The 12,455-nt window shown below is 35.6% G+C and overlaps 1 non-coding gene across 1 annotated transcript; it reads right to left on the bottom strand.

Moving 5' to 3' along the window:
- Positions 1-11,953: 11,953 nt before the first annotated feature.
- LOC150103407 (U4 spliceosomal RNA) lies at positions 11,954-12,089 on the bottom strand. Its single transcript, XR_016548881.1, has one exon. It is a non-coding gene; the product is annotated as a U4 spliceosomal RNA (small nuclear RNA).
- Positions 12,090-12,455: the final 366 nt, after the last annotated feature.

Raw genomic sequence — 12,455 nt, 5'->3', positions numbered from 1 at the left:
TCACTCCAAGATATTTAACTTCAGTCTGCCATGGAATCTTTACTCCCAATAAATAAATATCCTCCATGGTATGGATTTTCTTACTAGTAAACAGTATGGCTGAGCTTTTCTGGGGATTAACTTGGATCCTCCAGTCTGCCATCCACTTTTCTAAAGTGTGTATGCTATTTTGTAGTCTTTTAGTCCAGTTTTGGGCTCAGTGATCTTGACATCAGTGAAGTATCATCAGCATATAATGCAGTGAATGTTGTTCTTGGGTTCAGAGGGATGTCTGCTACATAGATTGAAAACAGTAGAGGCGCCAGAAGAGATCCTTGAGGTACGCCTGCCGAGATCCTGCGTCTGGTCGAAACCGTTTCGCCTACCCTGACCTGCATGTATCTGTCTTTCAGATAAGAATGTATTACCTTTATTAGTCTGACTGGGAAATTAAATTTTATCAGTTTGTAGAGAAGACCTTGATGCCATACTTTATCAAACGCCTTCTCTGCGTCGATGAAGATGGCAGCTGTATTGAGTTTCCAGTTGAAACCTTTAGTAATGATTTCTACCAGCCGGTGCACTTGTTGGACTGTACTATGGGCCCTACGGAAGCCGAACTGTTCGTTAGGCAAAATTCCTAACTTATCTGTTTCTGCTTGTAATCTTGAGAGGATCACTTTCTCTGTTACCATTACGAGGCTGGATAATAGGCTTATGGGTCTGTAACTTTCAGGAAGGTGAGCCTTTTTTCCTGGCTTCTTCAATGGTATGATTGTGGCTGTTTTCCATGTAGAAGGGAAATGCTGGAATCTAAAGATAGCATTTGTAATGTTGACGAGATGGACTATGGCCTTTCTTGGAAGTAGTTTTACTATTCTGTTAGTTATGCAATCCGGTCCTGGAGCTTTTCTATTGTTTAGATGGGAGATGATATTTATCATTTCTGTTGGATTTGTAGGAGTGATATGTTCTGAGTTGACAATGTTCTGTCTTAAGGTTCACCTAACATGACGATGAATCTTGTACATAAGGTTGATATTTAAATTAGTATACGATGGGTTGCACTGAGATTCTAGGTTATCTACTTGTGCTTCGGCTTTCTCTTCATCTTTGTGAACTGTCCCTTTCTTGGTTTGGATAGGGGGTGTGAGTTGCTTTTTGGTGCGGATTGCTCTTAAGAATTTCCATACAGAATGATCTTCAGTATTGATGTTAGCCAATTTGGTTTCCCATTGATGGTTTCTGTGTTTTTGAAGAGCTTCTCGGACCTACCTGTTTAGATTGTTCAATACTTTTTTATCTTGTGGGGCTCTGGTATTGTGGTATCTCTTCCTGGCTCTATTTTTTGCTCTGATTAGGTCCATGATTTCTTCAGGGATACGGTTTACCAAAGGCCACACACTTTTCAACTATGCAATGCTCAACTCTGTTGTAGTCGCCGGCCCTACTGAGCATACCCATTTCAGCCCTTCGGGTGGCTCGGATGTGCTGGACATTGTCATTTTTAAAAATTTAAGATACCAATTCAAATTGGAATCAGTCAACGAATTATCTTCTGACCACAGTCCCATAGTGCTCAATCTAGGTTCATCAGATCAATTCTCTCCTCTGCACACATTCATTCCATGGGACAAGTTAGCCAAGGTTCTTCCCGATCATATTGGTCCAGTACCCAATATCAGTAAAAAGGAAGAGATTGACACAGCAATAAATATAACTTAACCATACAAATTCAGAAAGCAATTGAATCAGTCAGACAATCAACAACCGAAAAAAAATTAGTATTCAAATTAATATTACTTTTATATAAAATATAAAATGGTGTTTTATTTCTAAATAATAATATTTGGTTAACCGATCAAGGGTTGATCAATTTTATTAATTAACTTAACCAACTAGTTTCGCCACACTTTGTAAGTGCCCTGAAGAAGCCAACAATAAAGTATGGCGAAACTAGTTGGTTAAGTTAATTAATAAAATTGATCAACAGTTGATCGGTTAACCAAATATTATTATTTACTAATTTATGATCAAGAAAACAACCTTCATGGTGTTTTATTTTATTCTTATTTTTATTCTTTTATTTAATAATTCATAATTATATTTTAAAATTTATAAAATACTTTATTAAGTTGAATGATGCATTATAGTTTAAAAAGAATGTTATTTTTAATGATTTGTTTTATATTAAATATAATCCTGTATAAATGAATGAGTATCGAAGCTTCTGTCGATGAAATCTTAAATTTCCAAGTAATAGTATAAACCAAAGGTCGCCAACCGACGGCCCAAACGTGAATTTTTGGCCACCCATAAAAGGTTGACCATACTTACATGGCATGTGGACTGTGTTGAATTATTGAAATAGTACATTTTATAATATGAATAATAAATTACAAATAATTTTATAACCTATACTTCGTGATATCAAATGATGAGTTCAATGTCACAACAACCGAAAAAAAATTAGTATTCAAATTAATATTACTTTTATATAAAATATAAAATGGTGTTTTATTTCATTCTTATTTTTGTTGGCGACCCATAAAAGGTTGACCATACTTACATGGCATGCGGCCTGTGTTGAATTATTTAAATAATACATTTTATAATATGAATGATAAATTACAAATAATTTTATAACCTATACTTCGTGATATTGCCGTGCAACGAGTCAACCATGTGAGTGATCATTAGTGGGGATAACAAATGCGACTTCTTCCTACGATAACTGAGATTTTGCTGCACTTTTACAATCGCGTTCCCTGGTATGTCTTTTAATAATTCATTAACATCAACTATTATTTTCAAAGGATATATATTTGTTAAAAATAATTTCAAAGAAGGCCTTATATAGATTCAGAATTTATTAAACGATGTTTATTAGCTGTCGTTGAAAAAATATATCCTGAAAAGAAGACTTTATTTCAAGATAGTTTATCTGCCAGTAGAAGAAGTGTCGGTGCCAGTTTATTTGAGTAGCTTCAATTTAAAGCAAAATCATTTGATTATCACGCTCTGGTAACAGATGAAAGCACTGACGTAACAGACATGCGCAGTTAATGATATTTATTCTGGGCATTGACAGTGACTTTAATGTTCATGAAAAATTGGCCAGTTTGTGTAGTTTAAAAGTTACTACAACTGGCAATGATTTGTTCATAAAAGTAAAAGAAACTATTGATTATTTAGAATTGGACTGGAAAAAATTAACAAGTCAAGATGTTATGGACATCGTGATATCAACTGTAAACTTAAGATTTAGAAACGGAATTTGTGGATTTGTGGATTTCAATAAGATTTGTGGATTTTCATAAAAATAGTATCGAAATGAGATTATTTTTGAACCTTTTTAATGTCGACATTGATGACGTACCAAACTGACTACAGATGGAAGTTTTGGAATTACAACAGAATGAAATATTAAAGAACGCATTTTTATTAAAAAATATCCAAAACTTTTTTTCGAAGCTTACCAAAAAAATGTGAAGGATTAATTAGTTTCCCAAAGAAGATGATAGTCGCATTTAAAAGCACATATATTTGCGAATAAGCATTTCCTTCACGACTGACTGACTGATGAACATTTGCATGCTTCGATTCGAATTTGCACCTCAGGTTATAAAGTGGATCTAGATGATTTTGGCAAAGGTTATGTCAGAAAAGGCACATTAAGCAGGGAGACACACATATTGTGATGCATGAACAATATGACTTTGTTTTTACGTGATAATTTTCCATTGAGTTTCATTTCGTGCTTGTTTCAAATCGTACTTCAAATATTTCTGTGTTTTCTAAGATTATATACTAAAAATTGATAACTTAAGTATTTTTTCAGTCCCTATTTTCTCTTAATTAAACGCTTGTGGCCCGATTATTAAAAATAAAAGTTGAATGTGGTCCGCGAGTCTGAAAAGGTTGCCCACCCCTGGTATAAACAATACAGACTTTTTTATGTGTCTGTATTAAATAGAGAAGTGGATTAAATTCCCATGGGGACAAAAAGTATTATAAATACACATTGAATAAACGTACACCAATAAAAAAATCATGAATATAGAGATATTCATAAATAATAAAGAATAAAAAAAAGCCATGAGTAGAAATATAAAAGTGAAAATTTTGTAAGCTTATTCGCATTCCTGATATGTCTTATTCACTGGTTGTGAAATAGACGCTATTAAAACTGTCTCTCTCTCTCTCTCTCTCTCTCTCTCTCTCTCTCTCTCTCTCTCACACACACACACACTGCGTAAAAAGTGTGTAATTAAGGCACAGTTCACTAATTCGGACTTCCCACATGCTTGTTTCCCACACCACCATTTCATCCGCAAAAAGAAAAGTGCTCCATCGATCCCCTTCCATTTCTTTCATCTTGTCAAGACCCAGCCAAGGAGGCGAGAATATCTCGGCTTCTTTGATCAGCTAGCTACGTGGGCGTGTGTAAATTGGAACTGGCTTGCGAACTATACTGTTGTATTAAGTGCTATATAAAGCACACGTGGTTTTTTTTTGTATGACGTCATGCGCAATGGGTGTTTCAGAATTCACTTTCTGCGCATTTTCATTAATCTGCCCGTATTGTAGACTCGTACGCCACAGTTCATTTAGTGTACATCCTCTGAGGCAAATTCAACAAGGGTTGTCTGTGTTTAGGAGATCAACGTCCCTCATTCATTTTTCTTAAATATCTGAATATATTTATAATAGGGTTGTTGACTGCAATCGATTGGATTTGTTTTCTGATTAATATTTCTGCTTTTTTTTTTTTTAAAAAAACGAAAATTTATCAAGACTCGCTTATAAATTTTTCGCGTATATTTTTATCATCTTCACAAAAAGATCTTTTCTATACCATAAAATGTCGTATGTGGGCAAGTGTAACGTTAGAAAGAAGTTAAGTATTTGTTGATGTGCTTCTTGAAGAATTTAAGGATTACAATCACTGAGCATATGGAAGACTGCTCCGAGACTAGGTGTGTAGGGGGATGGTGAACAAGAAGTGGAGGAACAATAATGGCCAGTTGAGTAGAAAATCAACCATGGAAATATCTATAAAAAAGACATAATGCAGCTAGTCTATTGGGTAAAAGCGAGAGGGAGGGAATCATGATTTAAGCGAAATGGTCTCTTCTGAACCCAATGAAGCATTCTAAAGGAAGTCTTAGGTACACCACACCAAATGTGGAAGAGCATTCTAGGGTCTGACGGGGTTCAGTTTTATAAAGTGTGAGTTGAGAAGGGAGTACCGTATGGAATGAAAAATAATACAAACATTTTTGGAGGCCCAAGAGGCTAAGAACTTGATGTTCTTGTGCCAGGAGAGGTTAGATGCAAAAGTCAACACTAGAAGAGCAAACTGATTCTGGTTGGAGAGCAGACTATTGTAAAAAGTGAGAAAAATTAAGGCGTGGTTTTCTTTCGGGAAATGAGAGAGAATTGAATTTCACTAGGTTTAAAATTCAGCAGCTTGTATTCACCCCTGCTTGAGAATGACAAGGAGATCGGTGTTTAAGGCACTGGTTAAAGAAGATATCCAATCGTGACCTATCGGAGCATTATAAGATTTTATAAATGAAAAAGAGGAGTGGAGGAATGTTGTTATCGGCACAGCTGTGAACAGGATTGGATGTTAGAGGAGAGAACATCATTGATGTATAGAAGGATGAGTGTAGGTGAACACACAGGGTCCTCGGGTACACCAGTATTGAATCAAAAATCTCATGAAAGGAAACCATTGACCATGACCCTCAATGCACGACCGGAGAGGAAGTTAGCATTCCATTCAGAAAGTAAAATAGGAATACTGTAAGATGGTAAGTAGGTCAAGATGTCAGACTTAATCAGATGCTTTAGAAATATCAAGAAAGACCACCAGAGTTTCTCCAAACATTTCCATGGCCTGCGTTCAAAGGTGTGTGAGGTTTAGCTAGGAGATCTGCTGTGGAACGAGAATGACAGAATTCATATTGCTAATGACTAAGTAATTGATGAGTCTCAAAGGGGAAGACAAAAAAAATGTAATTACAATGTTAAAGGACAGATTAAATTTATTCTAACGCAAATCAGGATCAGGTTGTGGATAAAAAAAATGAATTAAATCTATTCAAATGTGTATTTAGAAATTAGTTTGTTAATCGGGAGAAAAAATATCTACTAAGGATCAGTCAATTCATCTTTAACTTAACCTGCCTTTCAACCTTACCTTGGAACTCACCTATGAGCTTTGCTTATTCTATTGGCTTTTTTTATAATTTGATTTTCTGAAGTACTTGTTCTACAGGTTCTCCACTGAGTACTTCTTGAAATATGATCCAACTCCGACCAAATCATTATTTAGTCGGAGTTGGATCTATATTATATTATAGTATATTATTATTATTATTATTGGATCTATATTATAGTTGGATTATATTAATTTATTATAATTAATATCTTGTGGTTTGTATAATATTTTTATCCGAATGGTTCCTTTATTTATTTACATACAATATTTTGATTTTGAAGAGTTATCATCATTTCTTAATACGTACATTGAAGGAATTTTAAAGAAATGTATGTGAATTCCCATTCATGGAAGATTATACACCTATAATATATTAGTACCATGAATGAACTAAGGGATGAACTGTTAAGTAAGCCACGAATCATTCTCTATAAAAAAAACAAGTGACACAATTTTTCAAACCATTTCATGGCTCCAATAAGCAGGATTATGATTTTACACTGGGCAATGAAATTCATCTACCACACACACACCTCATTGACACTTTCAGCAAAATTCCGATCACGACGTATTGTTCTGAGGCTCAGACATCCACTTGAACAACTAGCCAGCAAGTGTGCTCAGTACTATGATAGTACTGCCCCCAATTAATTTTTATCACGTTAATATGAATTTTTCAGGTCGCCAGTAGTATCTGATCTCATATGTCGGTATTCTAAGACACTAATATCAACATCAATCCACCTGGATCTTAATCTTCCTCTTGATCTTTTCCCTTCCATCCACTCAGCAACTCTGTTTTTTTTCTCATCTTTCTTCTCCGATTCTAAAGTGACCGAACAACCTATTAACTCTGCTTGAACATTATTGAATGCAAACAATATCAGTTTCCTTTTTTGATATCCTCATTTTTAATATGATTCTAGACTGATGACAATTCATATTAAAATCTTGTCTCATCAGTGGGTCTCGATTATTTCCAACTCAATTTTCAAATGTGTAGGTTAAACTTGGTTGAAAGAATGGCTTGTGTACAGCCAGTTTAATGTTCTGACTAATTTGTCTCGTATTTTATATAAAATTATCAGCTGGGTCCTCACCTATGAAATTTGCTGACTTGTGCAGGAGCTCTATTTAGAATGCACCTCACATTTTCATACTTTAATATTCTTGCTGATTTTCATAACAACCCTCTTATTCTGCTTAGACAAAAGAGCCTTGAAGCCTTACACTGGATTTATTTAGAAATGTAGCATTATTTGTTTTTATTATATTACAGCATTTATTTTGTTGGTGGTTGTATGAGAACATCAAAGATTTTTTTTTTTTTACTTGAAGGCATAATTTTTGTTTTATCGGTCGACGTTGGCGTACCTTTGATTCTTCACATTGGATTTCATACAGCTGCAGTTAATATTGGAAAGATGAACAAAATTAAATCGATCCGCTTTAGACAGTGCAAATTAAAAAGAATCGACGAAACAGGCTGGTTTTAAAGTATTGGTGTTTTATTTTTTAAGGAGGCACAAGAAATGAAAGCTGTAAAATCCAGATCTGTGATGGAAGGATTATGACACTTACAACAATGATTATGTTTAACCCAAAATAAATACACAAAATAAAAATTATTTAAAAAAATAATCCAACAAGCAAGGTAGTTACCATTTGAAAAATCATGATACCCGATTTTTAAAATTATTTTAAATACGGTAATTGATAAATACGAATACAATCCAATTATAGATTTGTCTTTTAAAATTAACAGAGGGACCCATAAGCTACGAGGATATAAACTTTTAATAATTATTTATTTATTAATTATTTCAATTCTTTTTTTTTGTTATAACGAAATATAGAACCTGGAGATTCTTACCATAATAAAAAAGTTATTTACATTTTAACCTCCTGGGATTTATGGGCTACACTGTTGTGAAGATTATTATTATAGGTTTTGAAAAATTCAAAATCAAATCATTTATGTATACTGGTTATTCATAAAAACTAAATATTAATGCAAACTACCATTTGTTATGTGATATTTCTAATATAAAAACTTTAATTTATTTTATAGAAGTAAAATTTTTAAAAAATTCTTATTTTTTCTAAAAAAATTAAATAAAAACTAAAACATATTTTTTAAAAAAACATTAAAATTATCTTAATTGAAAGCAGTCAAAATTCATGAAGTATGGTATTGAACGAGATACCTTCGACAGTCGTAATAATAAAGTCCAAGTAAATATAATTTATTTCCACTTTTTTTTTTTTTTTTAAGTTCGTAATTCACGTACCCACCATCAAGATAATAGCTCCACAAGTAGTTAGAAATACACGTGAGATACTCAAGCATTGATTTCGATCCTCCATTCACAACTTTTGTTGGGGTAGTTTTTCTTGCGGACCGTTTTGAACATTCTTTTAACACATATTGGGCCTGCTTACCATCTTATTCCATCTTTCTATTTTCGTCTACACGCCACTGGCACAACTACTACTTTTCGCTGACACTGCTTCAGACTGGAAATTTCATTAAGTTGACTTCTTGCCATCCACTCATTACCTGAAGGAACATTCGATCGGTATCTTAATTTGCGGCAATAGAGTCGCAAGACAGAGAAAGAGAAAAAGAAGAAGAAGAAGAAGAAGAAGGGGAGAGAGAGAGAGAGAGAGAGAGAGAGAGAGAGAGAGAGAGAGAGAGAGAGAGAGAGAGAGAGAGAGAGAGTGAGGTATGAATGAATGGTTGTGCCCCCGAGTGATGTTCCATGTGATGTCACAGTGAGCAACCCTTTCTGAACTTGCTGATAGGTTGCATGTCATCTAGCATCGTACGCAAACCGACGGATGTTGACAAGAGCTAATGGGTGAGGCAAATGACCCGGTCAACTCCTCCCTGAAGATAACGCTCATGAAAGGCCATTCTGACAAGTCATTGGCTTCACGAAAAAAAAAAAAAAACTCGTGTGTCGACGTAGTTTCTCGTCTACTACGGGAGTTGGAGTTTTTCCAACGCGAACGGACGTTCGTTTATAGAGAATGGTCTCGATTAGTTGGGAGAGTTCGTTAATCCACTTTCATTCAGAAGGATCTCCTTAAACAGTAACCTGACTGCAGATGGTGAACAGGAAACTAACGTATAAAATCACGTGATAGGCTAGAGTGAGTATGTGACAAAAAGAGAGGAAGATAGATAGATATAGGGAAAGAGAAATAATTTTTATGGAAATTCACACAAGACGTAGTTCGGCTGATTACACAATAATAATAATAATATATTCTCCAATGATTATTCTTGCGGTAACCCTCGTATAACACGGTGGTTAGGTTCCTGTAAAATGTCGTCTAGTGCGAATCTGTGTTATAACCGAACTAGATTTCCAAATAATGCTTTTTTTAGCATAACGGCCTTTACCCGGATGATGTAATCTGTTCCTCTTTGCTTGACTTCTATTGGTGTTTACGGTGAGTTGAAGCTGGGAAGGACATGGAATATAACAGGCATTTTACTCATCAATCCACACCCACTACCCATAACTCTGCAAATCAAAATTCCAATCTGAAATAAGCAGACTGTTGGTATTGTATACCTGGAGGCGAAAGTCCTACCTCTCGGTGGAACTTATATTACAAACATAGCACTTTCTTTAGTTGTGGTGATTTAAAGCCATTGGCTGTACGGTAAATAACATAATAAATAAACCCTCAATTTCCAAAGGGAAAGTGCTGTTTTAGAGAAACTAATTCGGAAGATAGGTGTGCGAGCGGTCTCCACCCTCAGTCGTGATGAATACATAACCTCAATGCTATAAATGCTATAAGTGGCAAGCAAGTGCCCTCATCTTGTGATCCTAAATTCCACCAGAATATATTATTATTATCTGAAATACTTCTAGGGTCGATTTTCTTGAGTATTACACAGTTAAAACCTAAGTTTATAGGAGAGACGAACCATAATAGTCTGTGCAAAGTACAAATAACTCACTACTGAAAAATAAACTCCATAAAAATTCTTCTAGTCAGCAACTAGGCTCCAGACTATATTCTGGACATCTAGCACTATGAAAGGCAGTGCCGTTTTCATATAGCGCAGACACTGCAAGGGATAGGATCCAAAACGAATTATGAACACTACGAAAGTGGCAGTTTTGGCAGACCGATTATTTTTAAGCAAAACAGTTGAAGTTATATAGCCTCTATTCTGCTGAATTGACTAATAGAAAGAGAAGCGAAAGAAGAAAAAAAAAGACAAAACGATGGATAGACAGAGAGAAGGAGGGACAGGGAAACTTTCCATGCATGCTTTTAGGGATATTGAGGTCGTGATGTCACTGAATTTCTAAGACTCTCCGTAGAAACACTTTTGTTTTCGAGTAAGCGGAAATTGTGGCTGTTTTCTGATGTCATTCAAGCCCCAACTGATCGTGCAGAAACGGTTTTTCCTTGCAGGAAAAACCACTCACCGATGCCAACTCTCATTGCTTTGCAATACGTAAGGGAAGTTTATAAAATCATATCCGCTGCGGCTGTCGATGTGAAAAGACTCCCGCGTGATTATTACAGTGGGGAAGATTTCCCTGGAGGTGTGCAAAAGTACTTAAAGGGTACGCACGGAGAAATTTCATCCCGCGCGCAGCTTCCGGGAGAAACATCTCGATTACCATCTGAACTGACGGCGGAAGGGATGACATCTAAGTAAATACAAAAGAGATTGAAGTACGTTTCAATGTAATCTTATAGGAAAACAGATAAAGATGCCACATAGAGATTGCTTGACGTCTTACTTAACATTGACGTAAACAAGGTTGGCTTCTGTTTCTCAATTCTTGTCGAATATGTTACCAACTGAGCTTAGCGTCAGCAACTCCCCCCCCCCCCAACAACAACCCTCTATTGGCTGAAAGTAATCACAAAATACGCTTCCACAAAGACAGCAGAGCTATGCCAAGTACTTGAAATGTTATTTAAATTGTGCCTTTATTAAAATCTTTATTTTAAAATTTATTAAAATTCGGTTTGAATTTAAACTTTTAATACAAACAGTTCGAAACACGTGGTTGGATGGTGATCATGACGTCAACCATATACGTCACTAACGTTTAGTGGATATGCCAAGAGACGCGTTTGTTTAAAACTTCTTTTAGAGTTATTACTTATTGAAAATTATTTCTAGAATAAACTTGCTGTTATCTGCGACAAAAATATAAAATTTAAAAAAAGTAATAAAAATAAAAGGAAATGTATTTTCCTTTAAAAAGGTCTTTAGTATTTCCTAAAGACCTTTCGTATACCCCTGAGGAATGTGTTCTGCAATATGGAAAATATTGCTTTATTCAGCTGGAGTTCGGGTTATCAGTATTACCTTACTGTTCACTTAAAAATGTTACTGAGGTAATGAAGATCCACGCAGTGAGCATTCTACAACATCTTTCTTAAATTCAAATATGATCATTTCATAGTTCGAATGATCCCGGCGGAGCGTGGATGGCTATTTATGTGGTTTCTCTCTCTTTTGGTTAAAATTTCAGTTACTGTATCACACACACACACGCCTTATTTAAAGGTAAAGGCGTGTCTAAAAATTCGGACGATCCCGAGGCCACTCGATCGTGGGCGAAAGACAGTCCATGTCAGCGGTGACTCCATTCAGTGATGGTCTTCCACCTACCACCACCGAGCAGAACCGCTCATATTCCGAAGAAATATATATATATATTCACCTACAAAGCCCCGCCGCTCAGCGGGCCGTGCCGGAGAACACTTTCCCCGCAGACTCAAATTGCTCCCTTAAGGCAAAAACCTTAAGAGAGCGTACTTATATTATATTATTAGCAATGGTGAGCCTCAGTTAAACTTCATTGGCTACAGCATTGCCAACCATTACGCTCCTAGGTCATAACACACGCCAAAACGAATGAATGCTGGGTTAAAGTATCTCTCCCAACAAAGTTATCCTTATCCTTATAAGGACTGGCTTAAAGGGGCGAAGCAAGAATGCTATTTCATATTCCCCGTTATCTGTAGCGGACAGTGTAGGTATAAGGTGTTATTGAGCTATTAAAGCTCTGATCATGGCAGGAGGGTAACAGCAATAGCCGAGCCTCAGTTAGAACTTCATTGGCTACAGCATTGCCATCCATTACCCTCCAAGGGTATTGGATTGAATGAATCAATCACCGCATCTCACGGTCGATTGATCCCTCTAACCTCTTCATGACCCCAACAAAGTTAAATTAAACGAAAGAATATAAGG

Source organism: Typopeltis vanoorti, chromosome 9, assembly GCF_054136105.1.
Source record: "Typopeltis vanoorti isolate ZY-2024b chromosome 9, IOZ_Tvanoo_1.0, whole genome shotgun sequence".
In the NCBI taxonomy this organism is placed as follows: Eukaryota; Metazoa; Arthropoda; class Arachnida; order Uropygi; family Thelyphonidae; genus Typopeltis; species Typopeltis vanoorti.
Note: the sequence above shows the minus strand (reverse complement) of the source record. Positions and strands in the feature narration are given on the sequence as shown.